At 38.5% G+C, this 18,463-nt stretch overlaps 1 non-coding gene across 1 annotated transcript; it reads right to left on the bottom strand.

Annotated features, from left to right (window-relative positions):
- Positions 1–5,740: 5,740 nt before the first annotated feature.
- On the bottom strand, positions 5,741–5,873 carry LOC126007798 (small nucleolar RNA SNORA51). Its single transcript, XR_007495281.1, has one exon. It is a non-coding gene; the product is annotated as a small nucleolar RNA SNORA51 (small nucleolar RNA).
- Between the last annotated feature and the right edge of the window lie 12,590 nt (positions 5,874–18,463).

The following is an 18,463-nucleotide window of genomic DNA, read 5'->3' as shown; positions in this document are numbered from 1 at the left end:
TAAACTAATGTACCAACAATTCTAATACTGAATAATAATTACTTATGATTGAATCAGGGTAATGGAGGAGTTTCCTAACTAAAGAAAAACTCTTCTGTTTTTCTTTCCTTTATTGGGAGAGTGAGTAAGTAGTATGCGTAGTCTGTGTAGCAAAGAACAAGGCCTCATGTCCTAGATTTTCAGTGAAAATAAATGTAGATTTCCAGAACAATGGTGGTGAGCCGATTAGGAGAGCTTATTCATCAAAGCTAAAATCCAAAGATAGTAGGACGTTTTTGACCATCCCAAATTTGATTCCTACCACCCCATATTGTCCCTCTGCCCACCAGGAGTAATTTCTGAGAGCAGAGCCATGATTAAACTCTGAATAGCACCAATATGACCTGAACAAATAAAAAATTTTAAGGATGGATGACACATAGAAGGAAAGAGTTAAGAGACCATGGAGAATGGAAGTGGGAATTTGCCAGGAAAATTTTTATGGCTGGTGGGTTCTTGGTCTGTAATGCAAAGTAAATTAAATGATAGGTTAGGGTGACCAAAAAGTCAGTTTGTTTCTCCAAATAAGGGGAGCACCAACACTTCACTTCAGGGAGAAATCCTGAAGACTTGAAAAGGTGCGTCTGTAGTGTCTTTTATATATATCTTCCTGTCTTAAAAGAATGACCAGCAGTTGATTAGGCTTTCAGTTTGGTGTACTGACTTTGTTGGATAAGCTACGTCAGTGCTTCTCAATTATTTTCTGTCATGCCCCCCTAGGAAGAAGAAAACATTTTTCACACCCCCCACGCAACTGTAAATAGTATCTTTATTAAAAAAACTTTAACTTGCAAAACAAAAATATATAAAATAATTTGAGCTAATTCTTTAATCAGAAGTGATGTTTGGATTAATGACTACAACGAACTCGGTTTGCAATGCATAGCTTTTCGAAGCGGGGTTTGCAGCAGGACACAGCAACTCTCAGCTCCAGAGACATACAGAGACATAAACAAGGGCTTAGCTTCTTATGACAGTGTTTGCTGAGATCAAATGCGCCCCCCTTTACGGAGCTCGCGCCCCCCCGGGGGGGCGTGCCCACTATTTGAGAACCACTGAACTACGGAGAAGTAATCATCAGAATATAACTGTCTCAGTTCCTCTTCCCCACTCTGTGGAAAAAGAGAGGAAGCCCAAGGTTGGGAAACCCTTTTGTCCAGCTTCCCAACCTGCTGTTCTGCCTGAATCATCAACCCAGGGTCTTTGACACTGACTGCCCATAGATGACAAAGAAATAATGTGATAGTACAGCAGGGAGGGTGCTTACATTGCATGGAATCTACCTGTATTCTATCCGTGGTACTTCCTCTGGTCCTGTGAACCCTGCCACTAATGATCCCTGAGCACAGAGCCAAGAGTAAGCCCTGAGCAACTCTGTGTGGGTGCCCTTTAAAAATATAAAGAAATAAGAAAATATATGGGCAGGACTACCATAATGAAATGGTCATAACACAAACAGAAAGGCAAGGACTAAATTCCCATATCACCTATGTAGGGAGAAAAAGAACATAGCAGTAGGTTGGAGGAGACAAATCTGAGAGATACAAAGCAGCATGACAAAACCCAGGGGTGAATTATTTGGCTGAGCAGAAAGAGGAAAGGTAAGCATTTATGATGTCTCCAGGGTTGGACTGTTTGTTGGATGAATGAAACCAAGGAAATACAAGTCTGATGTAGCTAATCACCTCCCAGCTTCATTTACAGTCCTATGGGCACAAAGAGAGCTGGGATCTAGGACCTTCCAAGTACCATCCAGGTAGAGAACTCATTGCCCTGTTTCACTTGCAATTGCCCTTATCCATGTTCTCACAAGCAGGACACAACATAGGACAGACAAATGCATGAAGATTTTTTACATCAGAGACTAGAAAGAAGAGGAAAGGGGCAGAAAGCTTCCAGGGCTATAGGAGAGGATCTTCTAGGCAGGATTTCAGAGAAATTCAGAAATGGTCTTTTATTTGGGGGGGGGGCACCCTCGGCTGTACTCAGGGGCTACTCCTGGCTCTTGTTCAAAAATCGCTCTTCATAAGCACAGGGAACCATATGAGATGCCAGAATTTGAACCACCATTGGTCCTGGATCAGCCATCTGTAAAGCAAATTCCCTACTGCTGTGCCATCTCTTAGGTCCCAGAAATCCTTATTTTATACCTCTTTTCTTCCTAACGTGTGTGTGTGTGTGTGTGTGTGTGTGTCTGTGTGTGTCTGTGTGTGTGTGCGTGCACAAATACATGCAAGCTTGTGTGAGTTTTTCATTGGATTTAAAGTAGGCAGAGCAGAAAAAGGACAGGGAAGAACTGAATATTAATATACTTATTTTCTGGTTGAGATAATATGGCATATTCTCATGCTATCCATCTTCACACATCAGTCTAAACTGGCCCTGCTTCATTCCTCTTGTGTGTGTGTGTGTGTGTGTGTGTGTGTGTGTGTGTGTGTGTGTAGGAGAGAAAGAGAAGCAGTTTCACTAGAACCTGTCAGAAATGTGACTTAAGAAAGGAGCAGTCAGAAAAAAAATAAAAGGAGCAGTCAGACATTCTTTTTTTTTTTTTCTAATAATATCTTTAATTAAGCACCATGGTTACAAACATGTTTGTAGTTGAGTTTCAGAGACAGGCATTCTATTTTTCTCACTTATTACCATTGTCATGATAGTTTTTAGTGTAGTCATTTCTCTAAATGTTCTCACCAACTTTGTGGTGAGTGAGCTTCATATCATGGGCCAGTCCTTATGACCTCATCTCTATTGTCTCTGGGTATTATTAACATACTGTCTTTTATTTTTCTTAAATCCCACAGATGAGTGAGAATATTCTTTTTTTAAGTATCTTTATTTAAGAACCTTTATTACAGACTGTAGAATCCCCACCTTCACCAGTGCAACATTCCCATCACCAGTGCCCCACATCTCCCTCCTCTCCACCTCCCTTCCTGTAATCAAGACTGACTTTCTACTTCCCTCATTCATTCACATTATTATGATAGTTGTCAGTGTAGTTATTTCTCTAACTGCACTCACCATTCTTTGTGGTGAGCTCCATATAGTGAGCTGGACCTTCCAGCCCTCATCTTTATTATTTTTAGGCATTATTAAAATAATGTCTTTTATTTTTCTTAAAACCCATAGATGAGTGAGACTATTCTGTGTCTATCTCTTTTCCTCTGACTTATTTCACTCAGAATAATAGTTTTCCTGTTCATCCATGTATAGGCAAATTTCATGACATCATTTTCCCTAACAGCTGCATATTATTCTATTGAATAGAAGTGCCACTATTTCTTTAGCCACTAATCTATTTTCAGGCCCCTGGATTGTTTCCAGACTCTGGCTATTGTAAATAGAGCTGCAATGAACATAGGAATACAGAGGGCATTTTTGTATATTGTTTTGTGTTCCTAGGATATATCTTTAGGCATGGTGTTGCTGGATCATATGGGAGCTCAATTTCCAGTTTTTTGAGGAATCTCCATTTTGTTTTCAGGAAAGAATGGACTAGATGGCACTCCCACCGAAAGTATGTGAGAGTTCCTTTCTCCCCACATCTCTGCCAACACTGATTGTTCTTATTCTTTGTGATGTGTGCCAGCCTCTGTGTCATGAAATGGTACCTCATTGTTTAGATTTGCATCTCCCCAATGACTAGTGATGTGGAGCATTTTTTCAGGTGTCTTTTGGCCATCTGTATTTCTTCTTTGAGAAAGTGTTGAAGTGTCTATCATTTCTTCTTCTTCTTTTTTTTTTTTTTTTGGTTTTTGGGCCACATCCAATGACGTTCAGGGGTTACTCCTGGCTATGCACTCAGAAATTGCTTCTGGCTTGGGGAACCATGTGGAATGTCAGGGATCGAACCAAAGTCCATCCTAGGTTAACTGCACCACCACTCCAACTTCTCATTTTTTGATGAGGTTAAATTTTTTTTCTTGTTAAGTTCTGTCAGTACCTTGCATATCTTAGATATTAGCCCCTTATCTGATGGGTATTAGGTGAATGGTTTCTCTCGTTCTTTGGGTGACCTTTGTATTCTAGTCACTATTTCCTTTGGGGTACAGAAGATTCTCAGTTTAATATAGTCCTACTTGTTTATCTCTGCTTCTACTTGTTTAAACAGTGGTGGTTCCTCCTTAAAGATGCTTTTAGTCTCAATGTCTTGAAGTATTTTACCTATGTGTTCTTCTATATATCTTATGATTGCAGGTCTGATATCAAGGTCTTTAATCCATTTGGATTTGACCTTTGTTCATGGTGTTAGATGGAAGTCTGAGTTTGCTTTTTAGCATGTTGACTGGCCAGTTGTTCCAACAACACTTGTTGAAGACGTTTTCCTTGCTCCATTTTGCGTTTCTTGCCCCTTTATCAAAGATTAATTGATTATATGTTTGGGGGACACTTTCTGTTACTCAAGTCAATTTATTGATCTGAGGTCTGTCTTTATTCCAATACCATGCTGTTTTAATGACTATTGCTTAGTAGTATAATTTAAAGTTGGGGAAGGTGATGCCTCCTGTGGGTGTACCTATTTAAGACCCTAGACCCACCCACTTCTGGGAGGGGTCTTGGGAACCGGATAGTAGGTGTAACCTTACCTGCTAGACCCTCCCACACCTGGGAGGGGTCTGGGAAATGTTATATAAGGCTTGGACCAAGGGAATTTGGGCCCTTTTGGCTTTTAGCCCCTTTTGGCTTTTTGCCTTTTGGGCTCTTGGCCCTTTCTGCGCTGCTGGGCGCTCTGAGGAAGATGGCTGAAAGGAGTTTAGATGCAGGGCCAAGAATAACTAGTGCTTAAAAGGTTATGAGATAGGCCACACACATGTGGTGAATAGGGTATGAATAAAGTTAATGCTTCCTGAAGCCTGCCTGTGAGTGAGTCTTGATTACGCCGATCACCTGGGCCTGGAACCCGCCAGCTGGATGGGGGATGAAGCCACGTGGCTGGGGCCTAAGCACAAAGGCCTCCATCCATCGCCATCCAGCCCCATCGTTAATTATTTCATGCTACAGCCTCCCATCTTCTTTTTCCTAAGAATTTATTTAGCTACTTTTAGATGTTTACTTTTTCAAATGAATTTAAATAGTGTTTGATCCACTTCTTTGAAGAATATTTTGGGTATCCTTAGAGGAATCGCATTAAATCTGTACATTGCTTTTGAATGTATTGCCATTTCAATGATGTTAATCCTTCCAATCTATGAACAAGGTATGTGTCTCCATTTCCTTGTGTCCTCTTTTTTTTTTTTCTTGAAACAGTGTTTTGTAGTTTCTTTGAGGTCCTTTACCTCTTTAAGTTAAGTTGCAGATATTCTGATGGACATGTGCATGACTAAAATTTTTTTTAAACCTTGAAAATCAACTAGAGAAGAGTCCTCAGAGAAGTGCTCAAGATTCAGAGATGTTCTCTAAACTTAATTGCAAAGGAGACAAGATAGTGCTGAGATCAAGTAGAACTTTGGGACTAAAGCCAGTTTTGGGGGTTCTGTTTACTTGGTATGAGAGACCCAAGCATGCTAAAGAGAAATACTACTAGTGAGCAAGAGGCTGTAGACTTGTTTGGAAATAAGTAAAAGTGTTAGGTCTCAAAAGTGGTAGGGAGATGAGAACTTACTTTTACATATCTCTATAGACACACATTGTCATATATATATATATATATATATATATATATATATATATATATAAAATATTCTTTTTTCTTTTCTTTTCTTTCTTTTGTCCCCCAATTCACAATACAGACCAGGCAAAGGGCCCATGTTGAGGTGTATATGGGGTGCATTTACTGTACCTCCTCTTTCTATACAGTCAGTGTAAAGAACACAGCCTGTGGTAAGAATTGGGAGGCCTTATATTTTCTTTCCTTCACTAGTACAACATTCCCATGACCAATAGCCCAAGAGTCCTTCCTCCCCACCCAGAGGGAGAGAGATAAACACAGAATGTCTCCCAAATCTATGAGTTTTGAGAAAAATGAAAAACATTTGTGTAATGATTCTCAGAGACAACATAGAGGAGGACTGGAGGGTCCAGCTGCCGACATGAAGCTCATCACAGGGATAGTTTAGTGCAGTCACAGAAATAATTACACTGAGAACTATCATAACAAAATCTGACTGAATGAGGGAAGAAGAAAGCCTGTCTAGAGTACAGTCTGGTGTGGGGTGGGGAGGAAGGACACTTGTAATATTCTTAATATAGTAATTTTATCTATTCTTAATATTTAACATGAAAGTACTAATGATAAAAGAAAATAGTAAATTCAAACTCAAGTCTGAATGAAAACATTTTATTTTGGAAAGTTATTTTTCCAAATATTTTGCTTTGCCATTTTAACAAAATGTTCTGTACATAATTTGCTTCATGATGACTCACTCTGAGCATCAATCATTGCCCAAAGCTATAATACTGCCATGCCCTCTTGAGCAGCTGAGGTCCTTAGAGCTCTTAGCCCAGTGTAAATTGGCTCCAGACAATTGTGCACTCAGAGGTTTCTCTTTCCACCCTATCATTTGTTACATCTCTTCTGTGTCAATTTGTCCTGCTCCCTACTTCTTCTGTTTAGCTTTACTTTTTACGCATCTGCTGTGTGAGTGCCTGAGAGAGGTGTCAGCCATCTCAAAGGGCAGAGACTGACATAGGCACAGCTTGTTGAGCAGATGCTTTACCAAGGGGCCTAACAGAACCCTGAACTGTTTTCAAATTCTTAAAGGTTGAGCTCCAAGAGGAAGCAGAGGGAGCAAGTCTCGGATCTAAGTGGCCAACCCTGCAATTAAACCCTTTCCTTTCCTCAGCACCAGACTGTCCTTTATCTCCTAGAGGTGTGTGGGCCTTAGTAATCAGGGTGCTCTGAGTAAACCCTCATCTGTGTTCTTGAGGTGGACCCTTTGTGGAATGAGTTGTACTTTTGTGTTTGTGTTTCTGTGAAGGGAACCAAATTACTTTATCCCAGTACTTGTGGCTGCATTTTAATAGCTTCTATTTCTTCTTTTTAGGAATCAGTTACTATAGGAACAAAGTATCTCATAGCAAGAACCTTGTCTAAACCACTAGTATGTCAACCTCTCCCTTCATATAAATTGTCTACCTGTAGGTAGATACATACACACAGATCACCCACAAAGCAGAAACCTAAGCCAGTCAGAACCCCTGCAATTGGGTCTTTATATCAGCATCCCCGTCATTTGAAAGAAGGATTTTAACATCACATTCATGGGCTTCTCCCCCCCCCCCCTCCGGCTCCACAGAAAAGAGCTTAATTCACTCTCAGAGGTTCAGAATTAGGAAGGAAACCAAAACATATCATTTACAAATATGATGCTTTGCTTTGTGGTTTATTTTGAGCTAAAGGTTCTTGAAAATTGGCAGATAAAAGAATACTCAAATCCAGGGGTCTCAAACTCAATTTACCTGGGGGTCACAGGAGGCAAAGTTGGGCTGAGGCAGGGCCACATAAGGGATTTCACAAAAAAAAAAGTCCTCAAACGTCATTATTAACAGTTTTAATTACTTCTGAACATGAATAAACATAGAGTGAAGATCAAGAACAGTTCTTCTGAACATGGCATCTTTTGCCTATTCCTTGCTGCCAGAGACTGGACAATGAATGCTTCTTCTCACAAATCTGAACCATATTTGGCTTTATAGAGGAAGCAGTTGAGACCCTCAGTATGGCCTGAAGATGATCAGCATTAAGTCTAGACCTGTACTTTGACTTATTGAAGTTCAATGTGGAGAATAACTTTTCACACAAATTTGTGCTCCCAAAAAGGCACATGGTGTGCTTGAACATTCGGGAAAGCTCAGGGAAGCTGGGGGGCAATTCTCTCAAAAATTGCCCATGCATGTCTGCTTTTCCACTAATCTCCCTGAACTTGGCTTTGAGATCAGATTTGCATTGCAGGTCAATGAGCTCCATTTGAAGCACAGGAGGGCATCTTGCACATCAAAGGAAAAGGGGTCCACAAAAATTTGGAAAGTGGCTCTGTGCTTTTAGACGTCTGCAAATCTGTGATCCAATTCCTTCTCTAGCTTAAAAATAGCATAACATATTTCTCACCACTGAATGGTATGCCTGCATCCACAAGTTCCTTGCATGCTGGGAAATAGCAAAGGTTTGTCTGAGAGAGCTGGGATTTTCTTAACACAAGTTTTGTGGAGAATGCTCTCACATTGTCATAGGCAGCACTGATAAGTTGTCCTGGGCCTTGTAACATCTTGTTTAGTGCATTCAGCTAATGTGTGATGTCAGCAAGAAAAGCTAAGTCCGTGAGCCATTTGTGATCACTCAACATAGAAACAGCATTCCCATCCTTCTCCATGAAGACTTTCACTTCTCTCAACTCAAAAAATCTTTTCAAGACATTTCCCCTGCTGAGCCAACGTAGCTCGGCAAAATAGAGCACATCTCCATATTCTGACTCCATTTCTTCTAAAAAAGCACGGAACCTCCTGTGCTTTAAGGCCCTGGATCTGATTTGGTTGATGCATTTCACAACAACAGACATCACATTGTCACACGGCAGGCATTTACTGCAAAGGGCCTGCTGATGAATAATGCAGTGAAGAGCAATGGCCTTCTCTACACCCTCCTCTTCAAGTTTTTTCTGAACAAGTGCCACCAGTCCATTTTTCCTCCCTGTCATCGATGGCACTCCATCAGTCATTATTCCAACAAACCTCTTCCATGGCAAACCTGCATTCTCAATGTCATCACACAGATGCCAAAATATCTCATTAGCGGTGGTCTGGCTATGCATTGAAATTATTGTGAACAGCTCCTCTGTCAATTCAAAATTGCAATCAACACCACGGACATAAATTGTGAGCTGCACAGTGTCTGTTATATCTGTGCCCTCGTCGAGAGCAACTGAGTATGCATCAAACCATTTGGCTTACTCACACAGTTGATGATAAATGTCACTTGACATGTCAAAAATGTGCTCTGCCACAGTGTTGGCAGAAAGGCTGATTTTGCTAAACTGACCTTTCTTTTCCGGACAGATAATACTAGCAGCCTGTAACATGCATTTTTTGAACAAACTCTCCTTCTGTGAATGGTTTCCCTGCCTTAGCAATCATCTCACTAACCATGGAACTAGCTTCGACTGATGCAACATTCTCTTTGGTTGCTTTCTTGAAGAAATCTTGTTGCCTCATTAGACATGGTTTAAGACTGGCAACCCACTTGACTCTCTCATTTTCTTGATATTTTGCACATTCCTCAGCATGTTTAGTTGAAAAATGGGGTTTCAAGTTGTCTTTCTTGTGCACTGCAACTTTCTCATAGCAAATAAGACATGTGGGTATGCCCCTGTGCTCAACAAAGAAATACTGCGTCTCCCACTTTTCCTGAAATTGTCTGTGCTCGTCATCAATCTTTCTCTTCACTGCAGGGTTTGATGAAGTCATGATGAAAGTATGACAAAATCTAATTCTGTAATAAACTTCTCTCCCTTAGGCCTCTGATAATACAAGGGACAGCGGGCAGGAGCAGCGGAAATGACGTCTGTGCTAGGCACAAAGTATTCGTGATTATTTGCTTACCGAATATTTGCAATCGCATTAAACATTTGCATACCCCGAACAGAACTGCTTGGGGTATGCGAATGTTTAATGCAATTTTTTCTTATTATTGCGATTTTTATTGCGATTATTCAGTAAGCAAATAGTCGCGAATACTGCGATATTTGAAGGCCCTTGCGGGCCACAAAATGTTGTAGGAGGGCCGCAAATGGCCCACGGGCAGCGAGTTTGAGACCCCTGCTCTAATCCTTTTCTCCCCAAAATCAGGAGATGAAAGTTCCAGGAGAAAGATGCTTCTGTGTATCAGGAAAAAGGAAACAATCTTGCCTGCCACCAGAGGTGGGGAATTGAGGCTCATAGAATTCTGCACAATGAAATCTCATTAAAGCAAATTTTCTTTCTTTTTCCGCCATTTATCTTAGCTACTTTTCTACAGAATTGCTTATCTTTTTTTAACTTAGTAAAAAAACATTGTGTTTTAACACTTTTGGGTCTATATTTCCTAATAAAAGTTCCTATATTAACTAAACTTAGAGTAAATAAAACATAATATGTGATTTCCTCTTGTTAATAATTTTATTTTATTTTATTTTATTCTGGTTTTTGGGTCACACTCGGCAGTGCTCAGGGGTAACTCCTGGCTTTACACTCAGAAATTGCTCCTGGCAGGCTCAGGGGGACCATATGGGATGCTGGGATTTGAAAAACCGACCTTCTGCATGCAAGACAAACACCTTAACTCCATCCTAGCTCTCTGGTCCCTTGTTAATAACTTTTATTTATTTGTTTGTTTGTTTATTTATTTAACTTGTTTGGGTTTTGGGCCATACCTGGTAGTTCTCCAGCCTGACTTTATGCTCAGGGATCACTCGTAGCAGTACTCAAGGTAACATATGTTGGTCAGGGATCAAACTGGGGACTGCTCAATGCAAAGCAAGGGCCCTAAGCCCTGTATTATTTAACCAGTCGTGTCCATTTAATTTTCAGACCAGAAAGATCCTCAGTACTCTAGGAGTGATAACTGAGCACAGAGTAAGCTAAGAGCCAGCACTGGATGTGGCCGGAAGAACAAACAAATCTTAGACCAGAGGCTGAGGAGATAGTAAGAAGGGCTCCTCTTGCTTACACGAAGTCCTTGGTTTGATCCCTGGCTCCTTTGGTGTCTCCAGCACTCTTGGGGAGATAAAGTAGCCGTCTACTCTGCTCCCACCTCCAACTCCCTAAAGGGTGGGGGGGAAGACATTTCCTAGACCCGAGTAAATATTTGTCTCATTTACAATTGTCTCTAGTGATTGTTTTGATGTCTTTACCCCTGGAAGAAGAGTTTGAAATTTTCTGTCCTCCTTTCCTTTAAAATGTTTGGTAAACATGGTGCAAAGGGATACTGTTGTATACAAAGCACAAAGATAAAGGTAGCATCACATGTTCAGAGGCTGAATGATAGAGTTAGAGGAATTGGCAGGAATTACCCTGAAATCCCCAGCAGCAAATATTGCTATCCAAACTTTACATAGCAAGGCCCTACCGATTAAGTGTGCAATGATTGTTAAATCATCAAAAATGAGACGCTGGCTGTTGTAAAAGTCAAAATAGCTTCCTGTTTTTCTCCCTGCAGTACAAGTTTTCCCTTGGGTGTTATGTAATGAGCTTTGCGGGAACAGTTGATAATGATGAAAAAAAAAAGCTACTTAGAAGCAAGTGTGGACAAAAATCAAAATCAATAAGTAAATTATATTTAATTATAAAAGATACTATTTTGTGTGTCAAGAAATCTGAATATAGACATATAGAAAATCATTCAAAAATACTCCTATGAGGATTAACAGTTGTTTAGTATGAGTGACAACAGAACTTTCTGTTGGTCAGTTTATAAAAGTTCATTTTATAAACAACAAAAGATACCATTTAAAGCATACAGTATGATGACTTAACAATGCATACATGACTGTAATAACCACCATAATTAAGAGAGGATATTTGTGTCTTCTCTCAGGAGTCTTCATATGCCTTTCAGTTCTATCTCTCCAAACTCCATCCCTGGGCTGATCTGCCTTTTTGTTGGCAGAAGTATTTGGAATTGTCCCTTTGATGATTTCTGCAATGTAGCAGTCTCCTATGAAGCATATTTCTTTTGTAATAAAGAGAAATGCTATTTAAAAATTTCAAAATAACTTACTTTTTTTTCCCTTTCAGTGGGGGCTTCTATACTTAGCTCAGAGAAGCTCAAGTGTTAGTTAATCATACTGAGTCTTATATGCTCTGGATCTAAGGAGGTGCCTCAGCCCTGTAAGGCACATTCTCCAGGCTTTGAACTAGCTAATCACCTATGATAATTTTCAAAGCAAATAGAAAAAAATTTTGATCTACCAGAAAAAGCTATTTCAAAATTGAGATTTATTTATCTCCTCCTTGATATATATGTACAGTTGGACCTAGGTACTCATTTTCTTGAAAATTTTTATTTTACATTGGCCTCTTCACTCTAAAGGACCTTCAGTCATTCACCAACTATCACCTCACATTTAGGTTTTTGGCTTTCAAAGACTCAGACTGACCCTGGGTCTAAGATCAGCAGTTCCCTAGCATGTACATGAATCACTGGTACAAGGTACACTAAGGTACAACAACTTTCCCACTCAAAATATAAAGAGGGGGCTAGCTGGTTTTTTGCAGGGTTCCCAATGATTCAACATTGATGTTAATTCATTGTTGACTCCATTTCTTTCAGTGTTGTGGCTATGAGACCTAGCCACAAAATAATAATTAAGCATAGTAGAAGCATATTAACGTCAAAATAGATCAAAAACAATGTCTTTGGTGGATAGCTTTCTTGTCCAGACATTGGTAATGCTCTGAGACTATAGGAAATGATGGGAAACAGTTGTGAATGAAATAGAATCTTGAAATTAGGTTAGGATGTTTCATCTAGGAAGCTGCCAACTTTTTTTTCCTACAAAGGTTATAAAGTAGATTTTAGACTCTGATCAGGTACACAAAGTACTTCAATCAAAGCCAAAATAAATGGTCAAATATTTATTGAATGCCTGCCTGCTAAGTATCTAGATACAAAGTCCCCTTATGTACCAAAGCACTATGTGCAATTCAGATGATAACATAGAAACCCTCTGGTCAGAGCATAAATTTTTATTTAGTTAGTATTTCCCTAAAGGAATTTTTCATACTGCTTCCTTACTTCACATAAGAACTTACATTGTATTATTTTATAGTTTTCCCCATGCCCCTGCATTTCAGAGATGAGGAAAGAAAGGTTTTTAAGATTTAAAGAAATTGCCTAAGATTGCATGGAATGTGGCAGAACAAGAATGAAAACTTCCAAGCTTGCTCTCCAGAAAGGCCTCATGCGTGTTTGTTCTGCAAATAAGGGTAGAGGAGCCCTTTAGTCTGCTTGTTAATGAGTATCAGAAAAATGTAATGCTGAAAGCATTTGCTAAGATCTCTAGTGTTAGGATCATTATGCCTGTACCTTCCTCATCTCTGAGAATGTTTCTTCTGTTCATTTCCTTTTGATTCCTCAAGTGTGAGATGAAGTAAAGAAAATGAATAGCTTTTATTTATTTGTTATTGCAAAAACCCATCACCATGGAGAAAGAGAACAAAGGAAAAAAACTGCATTCTGGCTTCTTTTACTCTGTTTACACCGGCTTGTTAGACTGATTTCTTCACAGAATCAAGAACATGTTAGAATGTGTAGCAGTTGCTTTTCTCTCAGCCCTAAGTTAATAAGATTCATTAATACTATTAATATTTGATGTTCTAATGGTTTTTAAATGCATATAATGAATTTTTATGTACTAGGTACTGTTTTACATAGGCTATTTAATTTCAGAGATAAAATTTATCTAATTATTATATCTACTCTGTGAGTGAAACCTTTAATAAATGTGTGGATATCTCAAGCTCACTATAACTTCCTATACTGTGATATTCCATCTGCTATATTACTTCCTACATTGCATAGACACCATGCCATGCTACAACTTTGTCTTTACAACATTTATAATTCATATTTTGTTGAATTTAAATTACTGAATATTATGACTGTAAGACATATGAAGTATTTTTCAATTACTATTTTAGCTGAAATGATTTGACACTATACTCACTCTGCTTTTTTATTTATGTGTGACTTAGACAGGAATTGTTTGCTTGCAAGAAAAGGATTCATATTGTTCTTTGTGGTCTTCTGATCTTGTGGTGCATTAATTTCATTTTTTCAGGTTCTGCAATCCAGCTTTCTTTGCTTTGTGTGCACAAAATAATGGCTATTGGATATGACTTCCAGATAAAGAGCACAAGTCCCCAAGCTCATTTTGGTACCTCTGTTTAATTGATTTTTATTTACTTTTTTTGGCACACCTCTGGAATTGCTTACCAATTAGAATTGCTTACCATCTGGTATTACTCCTAAATAGTGCTTAAAAATTGCTTCTGAAAAAAAATGTTGCTTCTAGCAGTATTTTGGTGAATAAATCTAGGAGTCTTGTGTGCAAAACATGTGCTTTAGTCCTTTTTGAGGCTTCCCCACTCAGTAACTCTCCATTAAGTCCTCTCCCAAATGTGATGCTTTGACTTGAACTATGTCTTATTTTCTTTGGTGTCAAAAGTCCATTTATCCATCAAGTTATATGGACCTGGAAAGGAAAGAGTCATTTGAGATCAACAGACAGGAGTTAATATCATTTCTAAAAAAGAGTTAAGAGCACAGCAGAGATTTTTGTATTGTATTTTTGTGTTCCTAGGGTATATTCCTAGGAGTGGTATAGCTGAGTTGTATGGGAGCTCGATTTCCAGTTTTTGGAGGAATCTCCATATTGCTTTCCATAAAGGTTGAACTAGATGGCATTCCCACCAGCAGTGGATAAGAGTTCCTTTCTCTCCGCATCCCCGCCAACACTGCTTGTTCTCATTCTTTGTGATGTGTGCCAATCTCTGGGGTGTGAGGTGGTACCTCATAGTTGTTTTGATTTGCATTTCCCTGATGATTAGTGATGTGGAGCATTTTTTCATGTGTCTTTTGGCCATTTGTATTTCTTCTTTGTCAAAGTGTCTGTCCATTTCTTCTCCCATTTTTTGATGGGATTAGATTTTTTTCTTGTAAATTTCTGTCAGTACCTTGTACATTTTGAAGATTAGCCCCTTGTCTTATGGGTATTGGGTGAATTCCTTCCTTGCACCTATATTCATTGCAGCACTATTTACCATAGCAAGACTCTGGAAACAGCCAAGATACCCTTCAACAAATGAATGGCTAAAGAAACCGTGGTACATATACACAATGGAATATTATGCAGCTGTCAGGAGAGATGAAGTCATGAAATTTTCCTATACACAGATGTATATGGAATCTATTATGCTGAGTGAAATAAATCAGAGAGAAAGAGAGAAAGATGCAGAATGGTCTCACTCATCTATGGGTTTTAAGAAAAATGAAAGACATTCTTACAATAATAACTTTCAGACACAAAAGAGAAAAGAGCTGGAAGTTACAGCTCACCTCATGAAGCTCACCACAAACAGGGATGAGTTTAGTTAGAGAAATAACTAAGTTTCGAACTATCCTAATAATGAGAATGTAGGAGGGAAATAAAAAGCCTGTCTAGAGTACAGGCGGGGGTTGGGTGGGGAGGAGGGAAGATTTGGGACATTGGTGATGGGAATGTTGCACTGGTGATGGGTGGTGTTCTTTACATGACTGAAACCCAAACACAATCATGTATGTAATAAAATTGTTTAAATAAAAAAATTATAAAAAAATTGAGGGGGAAAAAGTGGATGATATCAGAAGCAAACAATAGCTTGAAAAAAAAAAGAGCACAGCAGAAAATTATTTGCAATTTCTTCTGATAAAGAATTGTAACCATCTTCCACTCCAGTTGTTTCTATAGGTTTACCAGTTTTTAGTTTATGTTCTCCACAATATCATTGATTTCTAGACAATTACTATCTTGGGCTTTTTTTTCCACATATGGGTAGTTTATTCTTGACCATTTAATGTTTTTAATAGCACCTATGATTTAAAATATTATGGAATTTAAAGAGTTTTTTTTTCATACCTTTGTATGTGTATAATTTACATCATTCCCACCACCAAATTCTATTGCCTTTTCATTATCCAAAGATGATATGGCTTATTTCTCTTACCTCATCTTTCTTTCTGGTAACCCTCAGAGTGTTCAGAGTCTAGTAGTTATTTTAGTTTTTTTGTGACTTTATTTACTTTAATAACCTGTACTCTACATGTGAATGAAACTCCAATAATTATCATGAACTTACTTTCTTATTTCACTTAACACAGTCACCTTGAGTTTCATCAATTTAGTATATCAAGAGGCACAATATTGTTCTTTCCCATACAATAATTTTTGTGTTTTTTTGGTGGGGGGTTTGGTTTTTGAGTCAGACCTGGCAGTGCTCAGGGGTTACTCCTGGCTCTACACTCAGAAATCGCTCCTAGCACACTAAGGGGACCATATGGGATGCCAGGTTTTGAACCACCATCCTTTTGCATGCAAGGCAAACACCCTACATCTATGCTATCTCTCTGGCCCCCAATACAATAATTTTCATTATATACTACAATTTTTTTTGTTCAATCATCTGTCAATGAATTATTTAAATTTATTTCATGATTTGGCTCATGTGAATGAAGCCATGACTAGAGGCACTGCAAATTTCCTTTTTATTAATATTTCCCATGTTTTGAATAATTCCTAAAAATAATGTTGGTAGACCATATGTTATTTTCATTTTAATTTTTATAAGGATTGTTAATTCAATTTGCAAATTGCAAATTTCAAATTGCAAATTTTCTTTTTATTAGTATTTCCCATGCTTTGAATAATTCCTAAAAATAATGTTGGTAGACCATATGTTATTTTCATTTTAATTTTTATAAGGATTGTTAATTCAATTTTATATGGGATTTAAGCCATAATTTGGACTTAAATGTAATTCATTGATTCCTTATTCTTCCATTTTTCCCAGGTGAAATTAATAAAAACACTTAAAAATTTTAGGTGTCTCAGTTTCCTTTTAATGATGCCATTCTCTTAAAAATTTTTTTAAATAATTCTCTTCAAATTTATTTATGGGAAACTGTAGTCTAGGTAAAAGTTCTGAGCACATGTTTGATAGTGGTAACAAATCTAGCTTCTTCCTTCAGGGCATGTCTTACCATCCTCTATATCACCTCCAAGTGGGTATCACCTCCTTAAGGTGTATCTTCATGGGTCAGAATCTTTTTATTCTTTTTAGCATCCTTCTACTCATTATTCTATATATTCTAATTTCTAAAATTGAGGCAAAGCATTAGCATGCAGTGTCATGATTCAATGTTTGTATACATTATAGTAGGATCATACAAAAAGGCTAGTTAATATCCATCACCACACAATTAGAAAATCTTTGATAATTTTTGTAAGAACCTTCAAGTGTCACTCTCCTAGAAACTTTCAATAAAAGGAATAATATTATTAATGAGTCACCATAGAGTGGTAGATTGTTATCTTGGATCCCCCCTCTTTCACAGTGCTCATTTAAGCTTGGGATGAAACCACTTTTCTAGAGTCTTGAGTTACCTTTTGAGGGTAAACCTAGTCCAGTAGAATTTCTTTGCTTTCTTTTTGTTTGTTTGTTTGTTTGTTTTTGGGTCACACCCAGCAGGGCTCAGGGGTTACTCCTGGCTCTGGGCACAGAAATCATCTCTGGCAGGTTTAGGGGACCATATGGCTTATGGAGGTGTCCATTGGGATTGGCCATGTGCAAGGCAAAGGCCCTACAGCTGTGCTATTGTTCTCTTGTTCTGCTTTCTTTTTATTTTTATCTTCACTTATTCCTCTTTGTATTTGAGTATCAAGCACCTTCACTTTTCCCTTCCCCTTGTTGCTGTTGTTGTAATGATCACAGTCTTGGTTATGGTTTCCACCAGAAGTTATATGTTTCAGTCATGCTGCTTGCCCACACAGATTGTGTAATGGAGATCACACACTCTGCTATGACACTGGCAGTCCCAGACATATAGCTACCAGGACCATGTTAGGCAATTTAGGGAATCATATGCATGGAGCACCATTTGCATGGTGCTCTGTGCTCTTTTTTTTTCTGAGTCCAGCATCTCTGTATCAAGTTTGGAACCTCTTTTTAACCTTTTTTCTTATTTTTAGGCCACATCCAGTGACATTCAGGGGTTACTCCTGGCTATGCGCTCAGAAATCACTCCTGGCTTGGGGGACCATATGGGAAGCCGGGGGATCAAACCATGATCCATCCTGGGTCAGCCACGTGCAAGACAAACGCCCTATCGCTGCACTATCGCTCAGGCCCCAAGTTTGGAACCTGTTTAAGTTATGGTTTTATTTTACAGTAACCCATTTTATTTAAATAGCTTATACTCAGATGTTTTCTAGAAGATAGTCACATTTTTCAAGTCTTTATATATTTTCAAGATTATAGATTAAGTATAAGTATAATATAAGCTAGTATTCATACATTGTACTTCTGATTAGAAGACAAATTTAGTTTTCTTTTCCTTACTACTTTTCATTGAAGCAATGTCTTTCTGTCTCACAAATTTTGCTTGGTATTATTACTAATATGTATGTTATTCCTACAGTGCATCATTTAAAAAACTATCTCTTGAGACCCAAACTACAACAAGTTATACACAAAAGAGACTTGTATACACTAGCAGTCCAGGGGGCTAAGAGGAAGCATGCGGGGAACAGGGACGGAGGGAGGTCAACACTGGTGTGGGGAACTGCCCTAATTCACTGTCACTATGTACCTTAAATATAACTGTGAAAGACTTGTAATTCACATTGGTCTCAATAAAAATTACACACACACACACACACACACACACACACACACATACAACCCTGCCTCTTGAAAGGGA

Source organism: Suncus etruscus, chromosome 4 (genome assembly GCF_024139225.1).
Source record: "Suncus etruscus isolate mSunEtr1 chromosome 4, mSunEtr1.pri.cur, whole genome shotgun sequence".
In the NCBI taxonomy this organism is placed as follows: domain Eukaryota; kingdom Metazoa; phylum Chordata; class Mammalia; order Eulipotyphla; family Soricidae; genus Suncus; species Suncus etruscus.
The sequence above is the reverse complement of the archived record's forward strand: the minus strand, read 5'-3'. Positions and strand labels throughout refer to the sequence as shown.